The sequence below is a fragment of the Herpailurus yagouaroundi genome, unplaced genomic scaffold, assembly GCF_014898765.1.
Source record: "Herpailurus yagouaroundi ecotype Mexico unplaced genomic scaffold, PumYag 250, whole genome shotgun sequence".
Taxonomy (NCBI): domain Eukaryota; kingdom Metazoa; phylum Chordata; class Mammalia; order Carnivora; family Felidae; genus Herpailurus; species Herpailurus yagouaroundi.
Window position 1 is genome coordinate 7,491,353 of NW_024412467.1, and position 23,052 is coordinate 7,514,404.

The window sequence follows — 23,052 nt, forward strand, 5'->3', positions numbered from 1 at the left end:
CCTCCCCCGTTCATGCTCTGTCTCTCTCTGTCCCAAAAATAAATAAAAATGTTTAAAAAAAAAAAAAGAGTATGGTCAACTTAAAGCTCTTTAAAGAGCTCCTAATTCCGGCACGCCTCCCCTAAATTCCAATTCCAATTTTAAAAGCCTGTGTTACCTACCGTCTCCCCCGATTACCATTGTCATCGGAAAGCTTGTTCTGTTTGTCCGAGAATGTTTGGACTTCAACATTTCTCAGATTTTTGTTTTGTTTACAGAGTGCCGATTCACACAAAAGTGGTAGCTCCCGTTCTGACATATGAATTATGCTTGCCCACGCGGCTTTCCTTTCCCTTTGAGACAGAAACGATCCCAGGGAGCGAAAAGCAAAGATAAGCTGAGAATAGACGTGCGATCTTAGTTTGTGCACGTTGCTGTTTTGTTAACGTCCTGGTGCATGGGCATTGTATTTTTTGCACACACAGTAATAGTCAATTTTTTTTTTTTTTTTTTTTAGAACCTGCATTACAATGTTCAGCTCATTACAAGTCATGACAAAGCCCCGTTGGAACCAAAGAGGACTGACGCTCTTTATGTGCCGAGAAGCTGTTCCCATTGTAACGGAAAGAATTTTAGTTCAGGAAATATCAACTGGCGATTGGCTTCACGGGCTGTTTACAGACCAGCTACTTTTCGCCTTTTGTGTCTCACATGCTGTACTGAGGCAGTCTTAGGCTTTGAAGTTAGTCTCCTCAAATGTGATCTAAGATGATAAAAATCACACCAGGCCCCAACTGGATCTTTATGTCACAAAACTGCCCGGTTTTCCTCTCTCCCTCCTGTCCTCCATTCAGAGCTAAAACAAACCACTTCATAAGAACCTCATAAATTTTTCCCTCTGTGCATTCTAGTTAAAAGACCCTCCTGTGCCGGTGCATTCTGCTCTGTGGGGACACTGTGTCACAAATCTGCTTGTGGGGAGATCAAAGTGGGACATTCTCAGCTCACAGAACGCCTGATGTGTCCCTGTAATGCATCTAGCGGGTCTTTGAGTGCACTCACTTTCAAAAGGCGAAGGGGAAAGGGGGCGTTTTATCACAGTCCATAACACATTCAAATTTCGATACAGTTTGTAAACTCAAAAGTAATTATACCTTCGGCAGATAAATGGCTTTGGTCGCTTTCTCCGGAACCACTCCCGTCGTAGAAATCGCTGGACTCTTTCTGGCATGGAATAATTCATTCTCTTTTCTTCCCAACAGAAAAGTTCTAACTTGATTTGTAAATTGTGAATACCACTTCCTGATCTTTAAAAATATCCGATATGGAGAGGTGTTCTGGAGTCAGAACAGCCTGGAGTCCGTTAAGCTGTTTCATACCTATTAACTTTGAGCCACAGCATCGTTTCTTCGCAGGATCATTCATCAATAACAATTCATTTCCTTTACCACACAATCTTTGCTGAGAATCCGCTATACGGTTTAGTAGGTATCAAAGGTGGGAGAAACTTTAAGAAATCACCTTCGCGTACTGGTGACCCTCATTTTTTATAGAGCCAGAATCTGAAATTCACCCAACAGTACACATTTATGAAGTGTTATATTTTATCTAGTCTCTAAACACCAAAGATTGTAAAATATACCATTGCTACATGGACCGGTAAGACAGAAAAAGAAATATGGCGGATTGAAATTATGAATTCACTTGGACAGTAAGACAGAAATTCACATCCCAGTTGCAGAGAGATTGTAAGTGTAAGTCTACCCCATTAATACAAACATACCTCTCGTTCATGAAATACATAATTTGCACCCTCATTTTTCGTAAACAGAACATTGTAGAGAATAGGCATATATCCTCTCCTAAGGGAGGAGGAAATCAGGATAGCTGTTTAGGTTGGGGAGGCGGGCAGCCACCGGAAGAGGAAGTAGAAGATAGGACCTTCTAGCCAAAGAAGATTTAAGACATTCTTTGGCTAGAGGCTGTCCTAGAATCAGAAACATATTACTTGGGCCCATGCAAGGCATAAGTTTCCAATATCCTTGTCTGGTTATAGACCTTTCCTTCTCTGCAGCTTGTGATTTTTTTTTTTTTTTTTGTAGGACACTACCTCATTGATAGCAATTGGGCAAAGCTCCTATGCACCCGGGGTTGACTTCAGGGAGGCACTGATGGTGGCTGTTCCCCACTGCTCCCACTGCTGGTAGATATGCCCTTGTGCATTTGGGAGAAGCGTGTACTTGGGAGCTGCCTCTCTCGTCCCCTCAGGGCTTGGCTTGATTGTCTCTAGCAAACCCGAGCCACCTCTGGGGCTCAGGGGAGTAATGCTAGCCTCTTCACAGGGAATGGCTGGGATCCTTGGCTTAAGAACAGCAGTTGGTTGTTAGAAATAAACGTGATGTGGGGCTCCTGGGTGGCTCAGTTGGTTCAGCGTCTGACTTTGGGTCAGGTCACGATCACACGGCTGGTGGGTTCGAGCCCTGCGTAGGACTCTGCTGACAGCTCAGAGCCTGGAGCTTGTTTCAGATTCTGCGTCTTCTTCTCTCTCTACCCCTCTCTCGCTTGTGCTCTGTCTCTCTCAAAACTAAATAAACATTTTGAAAAAAGTAAATAAACAGGATGAGAAACAACAAAACCAACGATACGGCTTTTGTTTTGGAGTATACACCAAAGTATGGCCAAGTCTGTCAATGTGAAATAAAGCCATTATAATAATTTGCTCTGGATACCTCTTCCCTCCATAGACCACGGGTTGTCCGTAGCTACAGCCTTCGGGGAGATCTGGCATTTGTCATTCAGGTTCTACTTGACTGCTAACTTGCTTTAAAACTTTTCCTTCCTTATACAGATGATTACTTTCTCCGAAGACGAAATGTAGCGTTCCAGTCTCCGATAAAAAAGGCAAGATGCGGTGTGTGCCCAAGTCTCAGAAATCACTATCATTTAGTTAACATCTTGCCTTTGCTACTCAGTATTTCTCATTCTATTCAAAATACCACAAAATTAAGATAATAGATTCACAAAACTGATTCAGAGATATTAATTACTTCTGAGCTTGTTTCCAGACTTATTATAATTCATTACTTTGTCCTGATGTGGTTAATGTTGTCATACTTTGGAGCTGGTATGCTATGCCATTATCAATTTCTAGAAAGCTCCACTTACATGATTATATCACTTTGATTTTTTACATGTCTTCATTTATTTCCTGGAAGTTATTGAGCTGACATAAAAAAAGCCATTCTCTAATGGGAGTGAATTTTCACAAGCTATTTCCATCAAGTCTCATGCTCAGATGCCGCCTTTGGCCCTGTGTCGGGCATTCGATTTCTTTGTTGGCGTTGTCTTTCTTCTCCTGAGCGTCTACGGGTGATCCATGTGCCGATTATGAGTCTAGTCAAATGTACACTATTTATATTGATTGTGCTTTAGCTTGTAATACATTATGCGTATTATTGATGGTGCTTGTCAAAGTTTTCCAACCAGAATTCAAGTAAATAGGAGCAAATATTTCAAAGCGAAATCTGTGGATCACAGAGCAAAGAGGTGAAATGGGACGGTTATCCTGTTAGGCCACGAGGCAATCGCGGCACAATTTCGATCAAAAAATCCCCTCTGGCCACCGAGTTGAGTGTACGGGGACTTCTGCAGTCTGGTCAGCTTCCTTCCTCCTTAGACTTGCGTTGGTTGCCCAGTTTGCTGGCTGGTTGTCTGTTGCCTCTCAGGTCCGTTCCCATGCATCTGCGTTCTTTTACAAGCAGGGTGGAAGTCTGCAAACTTTATTTAACAGACTCCCTTAGCCAGCGGCTTCCTCATGTTCTTCTAGCAGCAGGCCCTACAGCAGGAGACTGAAAGGTGGGAATAGGAGAGGGGACGTTTTTCTTTCCTTTTTGCTTCAGGCAGCTCTTCTGGCAACAGCTGCCGAACAATCAGCGTAGTCCCTGGTCTTGCAGAGAAGTGGCAGGGACAGCGGCTCAACCAGCGGCAGATTATCCAGCGGTTTCAATAACAGAGACCCATGGGCTCTTGGCTTGTGTTTTTTCTTTTGCTCCTTCTCCAATGGACTGGCAATGTTGTCTCGCAGTTACTAATCAAACCCTCCCCTGTTACTCCTTTATCTTTTTTTAATGTTTATTTCTTTATTTTGAGAGAGAGGGGGGGAGGGAATGTGTGAGATTGGAGGAGGGGGAGAGAGAGAGAGAGAGAGAGAGGAAGGGAGAAAATCTCAAGCAGGTTCCTCACTCTTAGCCCAGAGCCCGAAGCAGGGCTCTGTTGTGCAAACCATGAGATCCTGACCTGAGCTAAAATCAAGAGTCAGATGCTCAACTAACTGAGCCACCCTGGGGCCCTCAAACCCTTGCCTGTTACTCCTTTAGCCTTCCCAATATTTAGTAACCAATTTCCTGTATTGTTAGCTCCATTTGAAATTCCAAAAGTTGTTTCTGTTTTCCTGACTGAGCCCTGACCCATGCATCTTGCAAAACTGTACAGTATCTTAGAATACAGAGGGGAAATACCCAAACGGGGAATCGTGGGGCAGTGATTGTTCGTGCAGGTCTCATTGAGCAAATATTAGTAAATTTCCACTGGCAACACGTTGCACTAAGTCCTAATGAGGAACAGAGTACAAAGATTGTATATTCAGGCTACATAGGTTGCTAACTTATGACGCGAGAATTTTGTTTGGACTCTAGTCATTTATCTTCATTCCATTCACACCAATTTGATGGTAACAATAAACACCTCTGGCATTGTCACCCGTCTCCCCTCTTAGCACGGCGCTCTGAGTTATCACCTCATACTTCCCATTTGCCACCATATTATTCCATCAAATACACGAGCGCTTATGGAAAGCCGGACTTCAGTGATATCGTAAAGCCCCTTCCTACCTCCCCTAATACACGGTATCTGCAAATTCTGTAAAGCTATCTTTTCTATTCGTCTGTACTTGGGTATAACCCCAACTAGATAGAGCATCCATCACCCCAATCTGTTGCAGAAATTTTAGTAACATATCTATTTCAAGTATTACTTTTTATTGCAACTTCTCCCTGGGGTTGAAGGTGTTGGTTGTACAAGTCACAGGCACGTGGTGCCTTCTAAACACTCCCTCCCCTTGGACTGGTTCTTCGCTTAAATGTCTACGTGTGTCCTCCCTCAAGATGCCTTCTTGCCAAAAAGGCTTCTTAGATTTTCACCTCTCCCTCCCACATCCCCCACAAACCAAACCGTAGTGAGTCTGACCCAGGCCCAAGCTGGAGCCCTAGCTACACACAATATTTTCAGTTCATCAAAGAGTCCAAGTTTCCATGGTATTGTCTGTGTCTACGTTGGAGGCCATTGTTTGAGATTTGGACCAACTGATTTCTCGGTGGCTGGATTTCCTTACGATGTTTAAAGAGAACAAAGACGGGAACAAGGCAGCACGTATGTGGGATGGTGACAGTCCACTCCTGATTGCAGTTGATTTCAAAGTACTTTCTGTAAATACTTGCTATATAAATGCTTAGTTAATGATAACAAAATTCCTTTCCCGGCTTTGCTTCCAGAACATGGCTCTCAAAGCCCCGCGGTTCCATTTTCTAGTCTGTTTCTTCGCAGTCACCTAATCTCATAGTTGCATGGAATTGAAGCCCCTTTAGTGTTAATTTAGGGAAACAATTACTTCGACTAACCTTGCAAGCTTCTAGCTCTTTTAATTTGCAAACCAAGGTTAAAGAGATTCTTACTGAAAGTCGTCTCCAGTAATGTTTAAAAGTAAAACACTCTAAGCGTTTTTTTTTTTTAAGGTTACATAGTACTAAATCAAGTTTAACTAGAAGAAGATTAATATTAAGTAATGAACATGTACTGTCCATGAGCTACTGACTATTGTCTCCGTGCTGATTATTTAAGAATCATTCTTTGCGGTTAACTAAAGCGTGCCTCTGTGTGTGCGCGTGCAAATGCACAAATGAGTTGTGCATGAACCTCCTATTTTTTTATGCCATTCACTTTTGTGTGTGCCAGTAGGGACCTTTGAGGGATCCCGTCCCTGGGATCTGAGAGAAACGTAAAAGAAGCTGATTTTTCCACCATTTTATTGTCATTCTTGTGTCTGCGAATGCAGCCTCTATCGTAGCACAGGGCTTTAGGGCAAGGCTCACTGCAATACCGTTCCCTTGTATTAGAAGTCCATCTCAGAGTTAATCATTTCCTCCAAGGAGGCGATGCTGTCATAAAGATAATTAAATTGAAATTTAATATAGTGGGTCATCGCATGGTAGCTTTATATCAGTTGAGGGTTCTGAGAGGAACCGGAGCTGTGAGGGTGGAGCGTATGTTACGTAATTAACAATTATGTTTGTCAGGTTTATGAAACAGAAAATTAATACCACGGAGACGGTGAAACAGTGAACAAACCGCAAATTCTGAGTGAAGGGGGCTGGGCTATCCTTTACCCCTACAGAAGTGGGTATCTCTCTGTTTTGGAAGTAGAACGTTGGATCGTGCTGATTTACTCACATTTTTAACTCCTCTCACTCCCAGACTCAGTTTCTGTGTGTGTGCTTTTCGTTTGCTTGTTTGTTTGTTTGTTGGGGGTTTTTTTTGGTTTTGTTTTTGTTTTTCTCCAAAGAGCGGTGATCCCTCAATCTTGGCTGTATATCACCTGGGGGAGTTTTTAAAACCCCTAATGCCCAGGCCCACCCCAGCCCAATCAAAGCAAAACCTCCGGGGGTGTGACCCAGGCACCTGTGTTTTGAAAAGTTCTCCAGGGGGTCCCAGTGTGTTTGAAGACCTCATTGGACAATGTTTAGGATGACTGATTTCCCTAGAGGAAGGTGTTGGGTTAAAAGAAAAAAAGGGAGGAGAAAGAACAGGTAAGAATGATTGCATAATACTTAAGTATTCACAGACCGTTTTCACCTTGACAAAAACCTGCAGAATTTGTCCATTAATAGGAGGCATTACTAAACCCAAATGGCCCTTGCTAATGTTTAGACACCTATGCTTCCAAGGAAATCATCTCTGAGAAATCTTAGCCCATCCCTATCAATCATTCACTCCCTGGCCTCCCAGAAACTATGAATGTGTTAAGATTTCTGAATGAGACCACAGAATCCCCCAAATTGCATGGGCAAATCCTGGCTCTGCCCTTGCCTATCAGGTCTCTGGTAAGCTCAATGGCATAATGAGAGGAAAGCATGGTCAGGGTGATTATCCCTTCCCTGGGGAACTGAAACATGGATGCTTGGCAAATCCCCCTTCTAACCATGCCTTAGGGTGTAGAGACAGGACCTGGGATCTCTGTTGAAAGTGAACGTTTCTAACATCAAATTAAGGAGTTCTTGCCCACAGAGGTAGGGTGAGAAGCTCATTTTATTCACACACACACACACACACACATATATACGTATATGTAGGCACACACATAGGTAACATCCCCCACACAAATAATTACATGATACCCCTGGATGAATAGTTTTTCTTCATTGTTCTCTTTCTGTTTAAGAGGTTTCCAGCTAGAGTAGATTAGGGGTGAGTTTACTATTCATTTATGTGCATCATTTCTCCATGGCAAAATACGCATTTTGAAGCTTCTCTTCGTGATTCTGAGAGGGCTTTAACTGGGAATCTGTGAATTTGACAGCAGTAAACCATCTAAATATGCTTCCCAAGAACTTATTACTAAGTAATTGAATTTTGCCGGTTTTCTGAGACTTGAGCATATCCTGTGTTTAAGAAGCTCGGAGGAAATTGTTGTGTGGGAGTCAGCCTGCATCCGGGGATCTGTATGCTGAAAACTTCTGTCTTTTCCTTCCCCTTTTCAATTTTGACACAAGCTATTCGAGTTAAAGGCTGACTAGATAAACGTTGTCTTGCTCTGCCATAATCACACTTGGAGAAAACAATGTCTTTCTCACCACAGTCAGACATGATTATAAATGTTTCTTTTTATACCTGGTCATATATGATGTATACAGAACATAACGGAAGAACTTTGGTAACAATTAATTGCACCCACTCAGATCAGTTTTTCCGACTGTGTATTTTTCTACAGAGATGATTCAGATTTTTCTGTTGTTAAGTCAAAGGAATGAGAACAGGGAATTATGTGTGTGACTAAGAACAAAAGACTTAAGCCTATTAAAATATTAGAGCCTTGACATTGAAATTGGGTTAATCACATCTATCAATACAACTCATTTTTAATCTGCTTTCTCTTTTATTAAATATTTCTGTTTATATTGCTGGACTATGGGGGTATCTAAGTAACCAAATAACTAGAGTGTAGCCTCACACTTTTGGCTCTTTTCAGCTCTTCTTGGTAGTTCCTGTGACGATTAACCAGACCTGACAAGTAGCTGTCTAAAGATTTCAGCTTCGTGAGACTGGATTTGATGTCCCCAGATTGTCCTGGGCTCATAGATCCTACCTAAAATCCCACACTGTCAAACTGATTTTAACTTTCTTACCATCAGAATATTGTTTGATGTTTATTTGTTTTTGAGAGAGAGCACATGAGTAGGGGAGGTGGGGGTGGGGCAGAAGATTTGCAACTGGCTCTGCACAGACAGCAGAGAGCTGGATGCGGGGCTTGAACTCATGAACTGCAAGATCACGACCTAAGCCTAAGTCAGACACTCAACCGACTGAGCCACCCAGACACCCCATCAGAATATCTTTTGAGCTTGTAAAGAATGGAGACTATTTTTAACAAGTACCTTGCATATATTAATGACGAAGAACACAAAAGAACAAATTTCTGATATTGCAATTACAAAGGATCTAATTTTTACCTGATGCAAAACATACATTTTTTTAATGTTTAATTCTAAACGTCACATGCTGACCAAGGTCAAAGTGAAACCTCTATGAACAATCTCTGGGGAAAGTAAAATTTAGGCAAGAGATGTAATTTACAGATGGTCCCTGACTTATGATGGTGCAACTTACGAGTTTTCAACTTTATAATGGCATGAAAGTGATACACGTTCACTAGGAACTGTACTTCGAATTTTGAATGTTGATCTTTTCTACGGTATATGCAGTATGATCCTCCCCGTTGATGTGGGACAATGGCAGCCACAGCCCCAGCCACGTGATTAGGAATGTCAACCACGGATACACTTACAGTGGTTAGCACAACCCTTCTGTTTTTTACTTTCAGTACAAGGGTCCATAAAATACATAAGATATTCAACACTTTTTACCACACAGGCTTGGTGTTAGATGATTTTGCCCAACAGCAGCCTACTGTGAGTGTTCTGAGCACGTTAAGGTAAGTGAGGCTAAGCTGTGATGTTCAGTAAGTTAGGTGGATAAGTGTATCAACTTACTACATTTTCAACTTACGATGGGTTATCAGGATGTAACCCCATCATAAGTCAGGGAAACTCTGTATTTAAGACATACATTTTTTTGAGTTCTTCATAATTCAGTGATAAGCTTGTGGTTTTTATAATATTAGCAAATCAAAACAAAATCCCTTTATATACAGAAAAGCATTTTCCAACCATTAGCAAGGTGTAAAGACGAACAAACAAACCTAATTTGTGGCTTTAGGTTGTGTTAGTGATGTTGATCAAACTGTTTTATTTGTTTGTTTGTTTTCACAATTGCCCCATGCTTAGAATAAGCTAGTGAAAAAGCCCAGGAATAAGCAATCGTAGCTTCCTTGGATGAGAGTGTAGTCAACTGGGATAATTTGTGATATAATGGCTGGAAAGGGGTTGACTCCCTTCTGCATGGAAAGACCTCTTAGTTCCAGGGCTGTATAGAAACCTCTTGCTTCACCTTTAAAGTTGGTTGCTTGGTAGATAGCAAATCTCTTTTATAGAAACTTTCAGTGGGCTTGGAGACCCTCAGAATCCCAGTATATCTGAGGACGGAAAGCCATTTTCCAAGCTGGTGATTGGTTCTTTTGCTTGGGAGGTTGGAAAGTTGAGAGACACAAGCAGAACCTTGGTCAGGGCCTCTTGGGCCTTCTGGTATACTTCTATCCATTTGCTGGATATGCCTTCTGTTGACATATAAGCTACCCACAGAGTGAATACTCCAACAAATGTAGGCAATTATTTCATTACTGAAATAATTGATATAGAAAAAGTTAACTTGGATTTGAAATCCAAACACAATAGCTCAAGAACGTTCAATATAATTGATAATTTAAGAAAAGAAAATCCTTTTAAAAAGTCAACTGCTGTAATTGAGAAGTTTTAAAGATGTTTTAAAAATACGTTATTTACTCATATAGATGTATCTCATAGATCACAAATACTAAGAATTTGAAGAAATCATCACTGCAAAGCTTTGGCTAGGAATTATGCATAGCTGTTTCAAGCTTAAAACCTGGCATGAAAAAAGATATTCACAGAATCAAGCTCAAATTTCCCTTTAAATATTTTCATATAATTGTACTGGAAACTTGATTTAAAATGGATCTCCTTCCTAGTACTCTTACCACAATTTTATTTCTCTTACCACAACTCTACAATATGAGTAAAATAAGAGAATATCGGTAACCAATCCCTAAGTAGCATTCTCAAACTTCTTCCTGTTTACCACAGTGCATTTAAAAAATATTATCATTTTCTGTGTGTTTCATGAAAAAAAAAAAGGGTTGGGAAGAATTTATTTTTCAAACTGCAAATATCTGTTTCTGTGCTTAAGGGATGTATTGAAATTCTATTTACTATCTATCTATCTATCTACCTATCTCTATCATCGATGTATCTATTGAGATGGGAGGAGTAAATTCATCCCTCTTCTGCAGATGGTCTTTCTTTCCTTTCTTTCTTTGCCTCCCTTACCCACTCACCATGAGTGCATGAATATGCATTTTCTCTTCAAAGGGTAGTGCAGAATATTCATTATGAGATGAGATATATTAATGTCATTCTGATGAAAGAATATCCCACAAGCCCATATGTGTGCGTACAAGCCCCCGGAGCTGAGGAAGTTCTTCAACTATAGACAGTAGGCAAATGTAAAACTAATAGCAATTTAAATACAGGCCCAGCATTTCATCTTTTTAGGTCAATTCCATGATGTCATAAAACCAACCAGAACAAAAAGAAAATGGGGACTATAAAAAATGATCAACCTCCTGTATCCAAAATCCAAAAAGTGAAAAATGTCCCAAAAAGAACGTATGTGTACATATACGTGGGTAGTCACTCAATTCCTTCCCTGTCTGTCTTCACTAATGTACATTCTCAAGTGTGTTTTTCTGAGGTCATCGATCACTCAGGCAATTAGCTCCTATTATTTTAGATCCGAGATACTTGAATAACTACGAGCTCTCAGGGAACTCAGATACGATTTTGAGGTTGTAAATGCCTCACAATTAACAAAGCCTTTTTATTTTTTTGAACTCTCCGCGTCACTGCCTTCATTTTCCAGAGAAGACAAAATGACAAAGTTTCGAAAACGCCTTTTCTTATTTTCTACAATATGTATTTTTAAATCACACTGACCGTTTTATTCCACAGCACACCAGCAATCGCTCAACTTTCGGGGACATCTCTATCCCAACAAAATCACTCAGGGAAGAGACGTTGAAGGAGACAGATTTCAGCTCCGTGCTTCAGAGGTGTGGCTGTAGATCATGGCATGGGAGGAGGAAAACAAATATAAAAGTGATGAAATGTACCTTGATAGGAGTGTGTTTTTAATCACCATTTTTATAGGCAGGTGCAATTCTCAAAACTTTCTCTCGGTGGGGCCGTACTTTATGAAGCTTATCTGCCAGCGCCTTTGTAGAATCAATGGCTACTTTCTTCTGCTCATGACCATGTGTGTTTCGCTCTGCGGGGTGGGGCGGGGGAGAGAATTCCAAGTCTGGGCTGTTTCAGGGGATCCCTAACCTCTCCAAGACCAGGTTTCTCCCAGTCTTTCTGCCTCGTGAAGGACCTGCGTGTAAGTAGATGTTAGCCTTGAAGCAATGGGACTGCTTCCTGAATTGCTTGGAGCCGGCTACAATTTAGCAGCCTCTGAAGTGGCATTCAAGCAATGTTCATTTTTTAATGAGTATTAAATTTACTTTTAGCCAAACCCTCCAGCTGACAGTGAAGTGTTCTTGGGGCTTGCTATTGGCTCTCTCTTTGCTAATTGCTCTGCTGACTGGGATTACTCTCTGTCTCTCTCTTTGGATGCTGAGGCTTAATGCTTGAGCCTTGCACTTAATTTCAAAAGTAGGAACAGCAGTAAAACTCTCCAGATTTCAAGTCTCAGAGTAGGGTCTCTCCTCAATTATGAAACAAAGCCACATCGCGCGGTGGGAAGAGCGGGGTTGTGGCAGAGGACCTAGGTCTGAGTCCTGACCGTACCACTTGTATCTGGGATTAGTCAACTACCACCCACCACCCCGTCTGGTGCTAACTGCAGACTAAGAATGGGTTTTACCTTTTTTTTTTTTTTTTTTAATGGCTGGGGAAAAGCAAAAGAACAATATTTCAGGACAAAAATGACACGAAATTCAAATTTCAGTGTCCATAAATAAAATCCCCTGGAATACAGCCCATACTCATTCATTGAGGCATGGTCTAAATGAATGCTACCACAGCAGAGCAGAGCTGAATTGTTGGAACAGCAACCATATGGCCCGCAAAGCCGAAAATATTCACTATCTGGCCCTTTACAGAAACGCTTTTCGGATCCCCGATTCATACAGTTGATTGATCATGGGCAAGTTAATTTACTCTCAGGGCCTCAGTGGCTCCATCCGGAGACCGGGATCAATAACAGCGGCGACATCACAGGGCTCCTGTGAAGAACAAAAGAGGTCGTTAATCTCTCAGCGTTTAGAAATCTCATTGTTGAAAAAAAAAAAATCAAAACAGAATTACTAGTTACTGTTGCAAAAGTAAAAAACAGAATTATTGATTACCCGTTGGTTCACTCCGATCATTGTACTTGACCTTCTATCAGTTTCACTGAACTTACTTTTAAACAGAGGATGTGTGGTCTACGTCATACATCTGTTTATGTGTGATTTAGAAATAGGCATCGAAGGGCGCCTGGGTGGCGCAGTCGGTTAAGCGTCCGACTTCAGCCAGGTCACGATCTCGCGGTCCGGGAGTTCGAGCCCCGCGTCAGGCTCTGGGCTGATGGCTCGGAGCCTGGAGCCTGTTTCCGATTCTGTGTCTCCCTCTCTCTCTGCCCCTCCCCTGTTCATGCTCTGTCTCTCTCTCTGTCTTAAAAATAAATAAATGTTGAAAAAAAAATAAAAAAAAAAAAAAGAAATAGGCATCGAGAAGGATTTAAACAAATACTTACTGAATGTCTATCATAAACCAGGTGCTCTTCTCTGAAGACAGATTATATGAAAACGAAACTCCGTCATTCTCTCAAAATGCCTTCGGATAAGAGTTCTCAAGAGCGTTATCTATGTGTATAATTTTTTCCACTCAATCCTATTTATGACGCATCTATATATTCCTTTCAATTGTGCTTGGATCACTAAAAGGAGACAGAGTAAATCCACATTCTCCAAACGTATTTGGGCTGTATTGACAATTACCTAACAAAATAAAGGGAACAATAAAGTATTTATTCTACCTCTCAAATATAAATTATGTTTACCCTTATTACAAACTTTAATTAGTTAGAAGGTTGCTTAAATTTTCCACCTCAAATTCTACCTCCCAAACAGGTTTTTGAATGAAAACCCAATAAAGATTTCTCTTCTGATGTGATGAAGGCATTTGCCATGTTGCTAATGAAGGAAGAAATAGAGGAAATCCATTTGGTTCTTTCCTGATTCTTGTCCAAAAGCAATTGCTTCCTGCTGTGGACTGCTCTTAGTGTTCAAACAGTGCTGGTCTAGGTCCAAACCTGCAGTCTATTTTGATCTAGGAGAGCTAACTTCTTTGATGTGTATCACTGGCTTCTAAAGTGCTGTGCCAGGTTTAATCAAAGGTACATAACTTCAGCAAAAATAAATGACGAGAAATGATCACAGTGCCGCATGCAGGGTTTTTAAGCAGGCTTCCAGACTTTGCTGGGCTGCCCTCCCCTGCCCAGGGGACAAAATGCAGGAACCATAGAGGGTCACTCTCAGATGACATAATTTCAGAAAAACACAACAAAGGGAAGCAGGCCGATATTCTCAAGCCCTCTGATTTCACTGTGCGACCCACATTCCTCTTGGGGTGGTGGCCGAGCAGGATCCTCTTGGTGTGTGGGTGAACCGGGCATGGAATCGGAGCCCACACCAGGATCTCCAGGGCCTGGGCCGCAGGGTGGGGAAATTGCTAGAGGAGAAGTCAAGGCTTATGTGAGGGACCTACCCTTGCTGGGCCACGTGGTTGGTCACTTTCTGGCCCTTTAACTCACCTGTTTAAATATGAGGATGGCTACGGGTAGCCAGACGATCCATAACACAAGTAAGCAGTGAAAACACCTTCGCAGCTTTGTGCCGATGCTACCCCTATGGCACGGTGTTTTCCAAGCGTTTTAAATCTCTCGCCTTGAAAATTGTTTCACGCGTGTGCACACGTACATGCATATTACTGTCAATTCACCTAAAGCACATAATATAATATTATTATCATTACAATATATATTAGATTTTAACTTCTTGTAGAGTTGATGTCTGATGGTTTCTATGCAATCCTCAGTGTACTATTTGAGGCACTGCTAAAGGTCTCTACACGATATCTGGAGACCAAATACGGTGTATGTCATCCAGACAAATTAGCGTTATTTTCTGAAAAGTCCTTCTAGATATTAAATATCCAAAGCCACAGATGTTTTTATTTTTGAGACTAGCCTATGGTTGAGTAAACTCCTACTTAACCATCCCACCAATCTTATGTTGTTAATCACTCCTCTACGGTTCTCTTTTCTTGCTTTGCCCAAAAGAGACTGTCCCCCCAATCCACCTGTCATCTCATCCCATTACATGTGAAATATTCCGATAAGTTACCAGAAATTACATGAAAATATTCTGATAATTATCAAAGGTTTATCTCAAGATTGGACCCCTCCCCTCAACTGTAGATTCAAATGTCCCTTTTAACTCGGCGTGTCTAAAAACTGAACTTGGGGCCCCCTGACACATACCTGTCCTTCCCCGAATCCTTGTCGTCTCAGGGAATGAGACAACATTGGACCAGACGCTTGGACCCAAGGTGGATTCCCTTTAACCTTCCACTTTCTCTCACATCCTCTTGTCTGGTCTTTCAAAATGCATGCAAACACTTTACATCATCTTTACTTCTAATTCCCTAGTCCAAGCCACCATCATCTCTCACACAGATGATCACAACAGCCTCCTTCGGGTCCTCTGTACCCCGACGTTCCAGAAGGGACTGTTTAAGACATAAGTAGGTCAGGGCAATTCTTTCCTCAACATCCTCCAGCGACTTCCATCTCGTGCAGAGAAAAATAAAGGGAATCTCACTGTCCTTGCCTTTTGGATCTCAACTTATATCCTCTTCATTCTGTCTGCTCTGGCCTCTTGCTATTGCTTGAATTCACTGGCTGACCTCTTACCTCAGGACCTTTGCACTCGCTCTTCTGCCAAATAGTCAAATATTTTCCCTTTCTCCTTCCTTCCTGTCTTTTTTCAAGTGTCCTGGTCCCCTGAACTCTCTTCCGACTTTGCTGTTTTACATTGCAACTCCCCCAACTCCCCGTGTGGCTTCTTCCTGCTTTCTTTCCCTCTCACTGTCAGACAAATGGCACATTTAAATTATTTACTTATTTTATGTTCAATGTGCCTGGAACGTAAAGCTTCGTCTCATTCACTGCTGGATTCCTAGCACAAACGATAGAGCCCGGAACATAACCGCTTCTCCAAAAGTGTGTCTGAACGAATGGATGAATGGGTGAATGTGGGACTGTGGGTGAAAAAGACACACACCAGATGTGGTTATTTCCATTGTGGAATTAATGATGATGTTTCGTCTTCCTTACATAGCTTTCCATAGTTTTTAAACAAAATAATTAAAATGTTACTTTTATCATCAGAAAAAAAGAGAATGTCTTATTAAATGTATTTTAGTGTTTAAACAAAGAAGGTATGAAAGAAACAAAGGGAAGAAGACAAAATCATGTGTGCATACAGAGGACTATGTCATAAATATGTACAAATATAGGCACACAAATAAAACAAAAAGAAAACAAGCCAAAATGCCTACAGGGTCTTCAAGTGCCAAAACTATGAGTCATATTTTTTTTTCTTATTCTCCTTTATTTCCTTTTATTAATGAGCATGCATTCTTTTACAATAAAACAAATCAACCTTTAAAATAGAGGTTAAATGACTGGCCATAAATTATACCCCCATATAAATGGAAGAAGGAGTTAGCACACAGTCTTACCTCTCAGTTGCTCGTGAACAGTCCTAATTAAGCTGCTGCTGATTTTGTTATTTAAATTTTTAAAATTCTTATTAAATCCTTCAGCTCTCTATCTTTCTATTCAGAGATCAAATTTGACTAAAAGAAGTCAAATTCATCTTTTTGCCTTGAGCTGATTTCTTAACTTTTGTGAGAATGTTTCACAAGTGTATATTCCTGGATAGCTAAATCAAAATCTTCAGGGGAATGTGGTGAGATCCCTTTGTGGTTTTCAATTCTGTAATTCTTTAAGGTGTCGCAAGCATTTGGTGACTCATCTTTAGAAATGGTTTTGATTCGTATTACATTCCCAAAATATTCTACATTTTATTTTTTAACTTTTTTTTTAAAGGTTATCTATTTATTTTGGGAGAGGGAGCGCATGAGCAGGGGAGGGGCAGACAGGGAAAGAGAGAGAATTCCAAGCAGGCTCTACACTGTCAATGCAGAACATGATGTGGGGGTTGAACCCACACACTGTGAGATCATGACCTGAGCTGAAATCCAGAGTCAGATGCTCAACGAACTGAGCCACCTGGGTGCCCCAATGTTCTATGACATTAAAAAAATGCACTTAAATAATAGTCCTCTAAAATATTCTTCTGTTGCCATCAGGATATTTGCTAAAAGGAAAGGCTGTTCTTTCACGCTTGGCCTGGATAGCAATTAATCAGTACAACAATGTTGAAAGCCTTTTCTTGGTCGGCCTTTTGCTTGGTTTTTTCGCATTTGTTGCTGGGTATTGCATTTTGGAAAATAAGCTTGGATGTTTATCTTGCAGAACCCATTCTACTGCTACAAAGGATTATATTTCCTTCCCTATGTAAAATCAAACAAACAACATCCCTTCCAGATCTGGGGGAAATGGCTCACCGTCTCTTTCTCCTTCCTAGGCATGGAATTTGTCTTCTAAGCCCAACTCAGGGACATCCCAGGAGATACTCAAATGCATTTTGCTCAGAGTTGGTCCTGATCACATGTCATGAACGAGAAAGCGGTAGTGTGAGGGGAGCGGATTTACTCAGCACCTCTCTGACATCGTGGTGGCCCCCTTTGTCAGAGCAGGGAAGCCACACTTCGGGGCCTCAGCCACTCTGTGGTCATCAGGAAGGTCCTCAATTTCCATTGCTTTCAAAGTGTCAGTGATACCAAAGCCTATTATAAGATACCATTTCATATTAAACCATTTGTATAATACCTTCCATGGTCATAATAAAGGGCTCAAGTTTCCTTAAACAGCAGATAAGAAGGAGCTAATAAATATGATAGTAATAATAGATGTTCAACTCTTTCTTCATAAAACAATTAAAATTTAAATAAAAATCAATATTAAGTACTTTTTACTTTTATTAAAGCAAACTTAACAGAAACTTAATGGTTGCCGTGGGCTCCCCGTATGCTCCTTAGGAAAAAGGAACGTTCTTACAGTGAAGTATATCTTTGTTACATCCTCATCAGCATTATAAAGTTCGAATAAATCCCATTCCCTTTCTGCTTATAGTATAACGTTTGGGTTTGGTTTCTTCCTTAGGACAGAAGAGGTCAGTGCAAATTACATAAGGGACAGGGGAGAGGAGAGGACATTGGTTGTAAGAAATTGTCTTCTAGCTTCTCACTTTAAAAATGGTCTCAGGGTGCCTGGGTGGCTCCGTCGGTTGGGCGTCCAACTTTAGCTCAGGTCACGATCTCACAGTTCGTGGGTTCGAGCCCTGCATTGGGCTCTGTGCTGACAGCTCAGAGCCTGGAGCCTGCTTTGGATTCTGTGCCTCCCTCGTGCTCTGCCCCTCCCCCGCTCATGCTGTCTGTCTGTCTCTCTCCTTCTCTCTCAAAAATAAATAAGCATTTAAAACATTTTTAATGTCTCACACTGTTTATTTTTGTTCTCTCTCCCTATTTAATAAATATATGTTCTAAAAATGTGACCTATGCATGGCATACAGCTGGCCACAGTGGAAGGGTGGCCGGAAGAAAGGCTATAAATAAGCTGGCTATAATAAGAGAAGAATTAAAAAAAAAAGCCTGGACCACAGCTCTTCCTACTGTACCTCTCAGAACAGAAAAGACAAACTGCTCACAGCATGGCACCCAGCCAATCTCTAACTAGAATCAATTGCTTTGCCAACAAGGAACACAAAAGATGTTCATTGTTTGCAAACGGAGTTTCCTGCTAAGGCACCTTTTCTCCAGGCTAGCAACACGGGACAGCTAGACAATTCCTTCTGCTGCCTGTTTCGATTTCTCTTCTCCCTACCATGGGAAACCCTTCTGAAGAAGGCCGAATCTAAATCTAATCCCAGAGGATCAGGAGACTTTTCAGTGCACAGCGTGGTCTCTTCATTACAGCCGTGTGACCCCAGCGTGCAATGGTTCTGAAAGACAGTGGCCAATATTATAATTATCTACATGAAACAATTCACTGGGTAGCCTTTGTTCTTGAAGTTTTTTGTTTGTATACAGTCTTTTTTCTCTCCATGTGATGTGGCCAGGTTGGGGGAGGGGGTAGCTGGAACAGCCAGTTCTGGGAGGGGAGGATCGGGAGGGGGGAAAAGAGAAGGAAAAAGCTCTCCTTCACTCCAGCTTCTCTCCTGCTCTTCATTCTCTCCTTCACTAGCCACCAGGGGATTAAAATGAAAGTGAACTCAGAGCAATGGACTGTGACGTAGTCCTGTCTGTCTGTCTCTTTCCCTACCTCGCCCTTCCAAAAGTTCTCTCTCCACCTTGCTCACTATCCCACCTTGTCCTCACTTTCCGCCCTTGTCCTTTCCCTCCTTGCCCTTTATGGTTCCCCCTCTAGCCCTCCATCAGTGGTCTCACCCCTCCGGCAGGCCGGGTCTCAGGACCGCAGGCAGCCTGCCTTCTGGTTTTGCAGCACTGTTAGCTCCCACCAAATGGCAGATTGGTGTTTGTGCATCAGCCCGGGAAGCTCCCAAACATTTAGGACGTTGTTTCTGGGGTAAAGATCTATTCTGGGCACCATACCGTCCACCCAGCCTTTTAGGACACAGCCAGGTTACGATTGGTGATGTGCATCTCCATATTTAAAGGATCCACATACAGGGCGCCTGGGGGGCTCAGTCGGTTAAGCATCCGACTTTGGCTCAGGTCATGATCTTGCAGTTCATGAGTTCCAGCCCCCCCTCCCCCACCTCAGTCTCTGTGCTGACAGCTCAGAGCCTGGAGCCTGCTTCGGATTCTGTGTCTCCCTCTCTCTCCGCCCCTCCCCTGCTTGCACTCTGTTTCTCTCTCTCTCTCTCAAAAAAAAATAAGTAAACATTAAAAAAATTTTTAAATAGTTAAAAAAATAATAAAGGACCCACATACAAAAACTAGATTTTTGGTGTGGAAATTGCAAAGATGCATGTAAATCATTGGGAAAATGATGTGAAAAGTCCAAAGATTGATTTTGAACCAATGCTCATTTTATTTTTTGTGACTAAAATTGAGATGTGTTAAGTGGGTTATATTTCCCCATAAAGGGTTTTCGTTTAGATGTCAGATAGGAGTTTAGGACACTAACATAGTCATTGGGTAGGTTTGAAATGATTTTTCCTATTAGTATTTTGCATATTTTGATATGAGCCATAATTATTATCTGTAGAAACCTGGAATGGATTTATAAGTTTCCAGAAGGAATTCTGAAACAATAAAAGTTCTTTTATATGGAGGAAAGGGATTGTAGGAGAGTAAATACTGATTACATTGGCAAGGAAAAGAACATTCATATTATGCTAACATTAAATCTATTTATACAGGACATCAGTCACTAGAATGCATCTTTGGAAAGACACTGTAATTTGGCATGTGAGAATTTACTAACCTCAAATTAATCCAAAGTATAACTAGTCCCAAAGTTTAAATAATTAATATGCTTTTCAAAGCATTATACAGTGATGTTTACAGTAAAACTTGCAAGCACTTTAAGGTCTTTATTATATCGGGGCACCTGAGTAGCTCAGTCAGTTAAGCGTCTGACTTCAGCTCACGGCATGATCTCGCAGTTCATGGGTTCGAGCCCTGGGTCGGGCTCTGTGCTGACGGCTCAGAGCCTGGAGCCAGCTTGGATTCTGTGTCTCCCCTTCTCTCCACCCCTCCCCTGCTTGCGCCGCTGTCTCTTTGTCTCTCTCAAAAATAAACGTTAGAACAGTTTTTTAATAAAAAAAATCTTTATTATATTACATTTAACAGTGTTTAGTATTGAATGTATTTAATTAAACCGGAATTCTCTGAGGTTGCAAGATGTCAACAGATGGTCACGAAATTTCTGCCCATGAATAGAAAAACTAAGAAAATGTGCCTAGGTGCCATTTTTGTTTCTTTCTCTGTTTGCTAATGGGCCCACAGAAGTCCTTGTTATGCATTTCTTCAACTTCACTGTCCCACAGGCAACTCAAACTCGCTGTCACTGGAATAGAGCAACACCTCCCAATCTTCACACCTGTTGCGGATGAGGGAGACCAACGTTCTCCCGTCTCTGCACTTGACCCAGGCACCAGGAAGCAGCTCTTCATACGCTTGCTTACTCTCACCTCCGATCACGTTTGTCTCCTCCTCCTAATTCCCTCACACTCTCTTCCTCATTTTTATCCTTTACTCTACTTAGCTTCTCTGCTCTTTCTCCTGAGCCGTGAGCCTCTCCACCTGTCGCAAGCACAGCTGTTAGAGTGACTTTTCTACGGGAATCTCATCACTCTATTCCCTGCTTAAAATTCTTCATCACTGAGTCCTCTTTACCTTTGGCTAAAAGCCAAACTACTTAACGCGACTTATAAGACTCTTCAGCGACTCCGCAAAACCCCCCGATTCAGCAGTTCTAAATCTATAGTTGTGTGCCTGGTAGGATGGCCACTAGTCCTAGATGGCTGCTCGAATTTTTTTTTTTAATGAGTTTAAATGGAATAAAATTTAAAATTCCATCCCTCACACTTGCCACATTTCAAGGGATTAATCGTCATGTGTGGCCGGTGGCCCCGCATTGGTGAGAGGGGGAGCGGGTACCTTAGCATCGATGAGGACGGTCCCTTTGGGTGGCACTGGCTGGAGGTCCATCACACGGCCAGCCTGTGCCCAATCTGCTTGCGAGTTTCCCAACCACGCACACTCCCCTCTCTTCCACGTTGTTGCCCAGCCTCTCCCCTCCATCCAGTGTCCCAGTGACCCTTCTCTCAGCCACATCCTACTCACCTTGTCCCAAACCCATCCCAACCTGGGGCGGGTGTTCTTTCTGTGGATTTTGTAGCCCTGTGGACCTCTCTTGCAGAAGACTCACTGTGGTTGTGTTTTCTTGCCTGTTCCCACTAGAGTGTGAACTCCCTGCTATCAATATCAGTCTTTGGGGTGCCTGAGTGGCTCAGTCAGTTAAGCAGACTTCTGCTCAGGTCATGATCTCACGGTTCAAGAGTTCGAGTTTTGCATCGGGCTTTCTTTTCAATGAGGAGTCTGCTTCAGATCCTCTGCCCCCTCTCTCTGCCCCTCCCCTGCTCATGTGCTCTCTCTCTCTCTCTCTCTCTCTCTTTCTCCCCAAAATAAATAAACATTTCTTCAAAAAAAAAAAGAAGAAAAGAAAAACTGAATGTGGTTTCTCTTTAAAACAAAACGAAACACCCAAATCTGTCTTTTTAACCTCCAGTTCTCTGCCTGACTCCTAGAAGGCACTTGAAACCATATCTAAGGATAAATCAAACATTAAGTATCAACTCAAAGCGTTTCCTTTGGGGTCATGCTCCTAGTAAACATTTACAGTTAGAGGCAGCTGAATTACAAATGGCAACTTTATCTTTCCTTGTTCTTGCGACCAATTTATCCTGAAGTACTTATTTATCTTCCTCTGTGTCTTTAAGCCCAATTTAAAATTGAAAGATCACATTTTTGAGAAGTAAATGACATAAAGTTCTAAGTTGTAGTAATGCATACTTAATGTTTTAATAGACTTCTTTATGTTGGACAAATCAAGTATAAGACATATAACACAGTCATTTCAACAATTCTAATTCTATAAATCTCCACATGATGTGTTGTCAATGTCCTCTACTTAAAATAGGAGAACTTTAAATTAGAAACATTTTATCACTCTGAGCAGTTGAGTTGCTAATATTTCTAAGCCCAGTATGTAGACCGCGGAATCACTGTCATTTATTAAATAAGTCGACTGTGTAAGGAGGCAACAATGAAAATCAGTTTGATCTCTTTTTCTACCTTCAGCATATTTTTAAATTTATGATTCACAATTAGTGACAACACAAAGCATCGCTTCAGTGGTTAGATTTTTATCTTTCAACTTACTGGAAGAACTAACTTGTGAGTCACCTCACCTGTTACTCAAGAAACTGGCTGCTCTCAGTTGTCACTTACTCATGACAGTTTTATGCAGTATTCAGAGCTTTAGAGCTAGAGAAAAATTCAGGCTGATCCTGCCTGTGTCTACTTAACTCCTACTCTCTCATGTTTTCTTCTCCACAGAGTTGTCTTTCCCTGCAACAGGCCAGTGCTAACATAACCGGAGAATGAAACTTTGAAGATCCTTGCAATTTCATTTTTTGTGTATTGAGGAGACGGGAGATACGTGTGTGATTGCGGAGGTCACGGCACAGCACGTGGGTATGGACATAATTGGGGGGATGGGGGACAAAGAACTCAGCTCCAAATTGAAGATCTTTGTTTGAAGTAACACCGGAAGGCAAACCAGGAGAGCATATTGGAGTGTATTCTTCTGATTAGAAAGACCTAGCCCAATATTGAGAAAATCACA

The 23,052-nt window shown here is 41.6% G+C and overlaps 1 long non-coding RNA gene across 2 annotated transcripts in view; it reads left to right on the top strand.

Annotated features, from left to right (window-relative positions):
* Positions 1–23,052, top strand: part of LOC121020342 (uncharacterized) — a 210,141-nt gene extending 187,089 nt beyond the window's left edge. The window contains exons 7-8 of one of the 2 annotated variants that reach the window (XR_005786080.1): positions 497–596; positions 22,764–23,049. This is a non-coding gene — a long non-coding RNA (uncharacterized LOC121020342). Of the gene's footprint in view, positions 1–496; positions 597–22,763 lie in introns of both variants that reach the window. The other variant, XR_005786081.1, reaches the window with a different exon arrangement.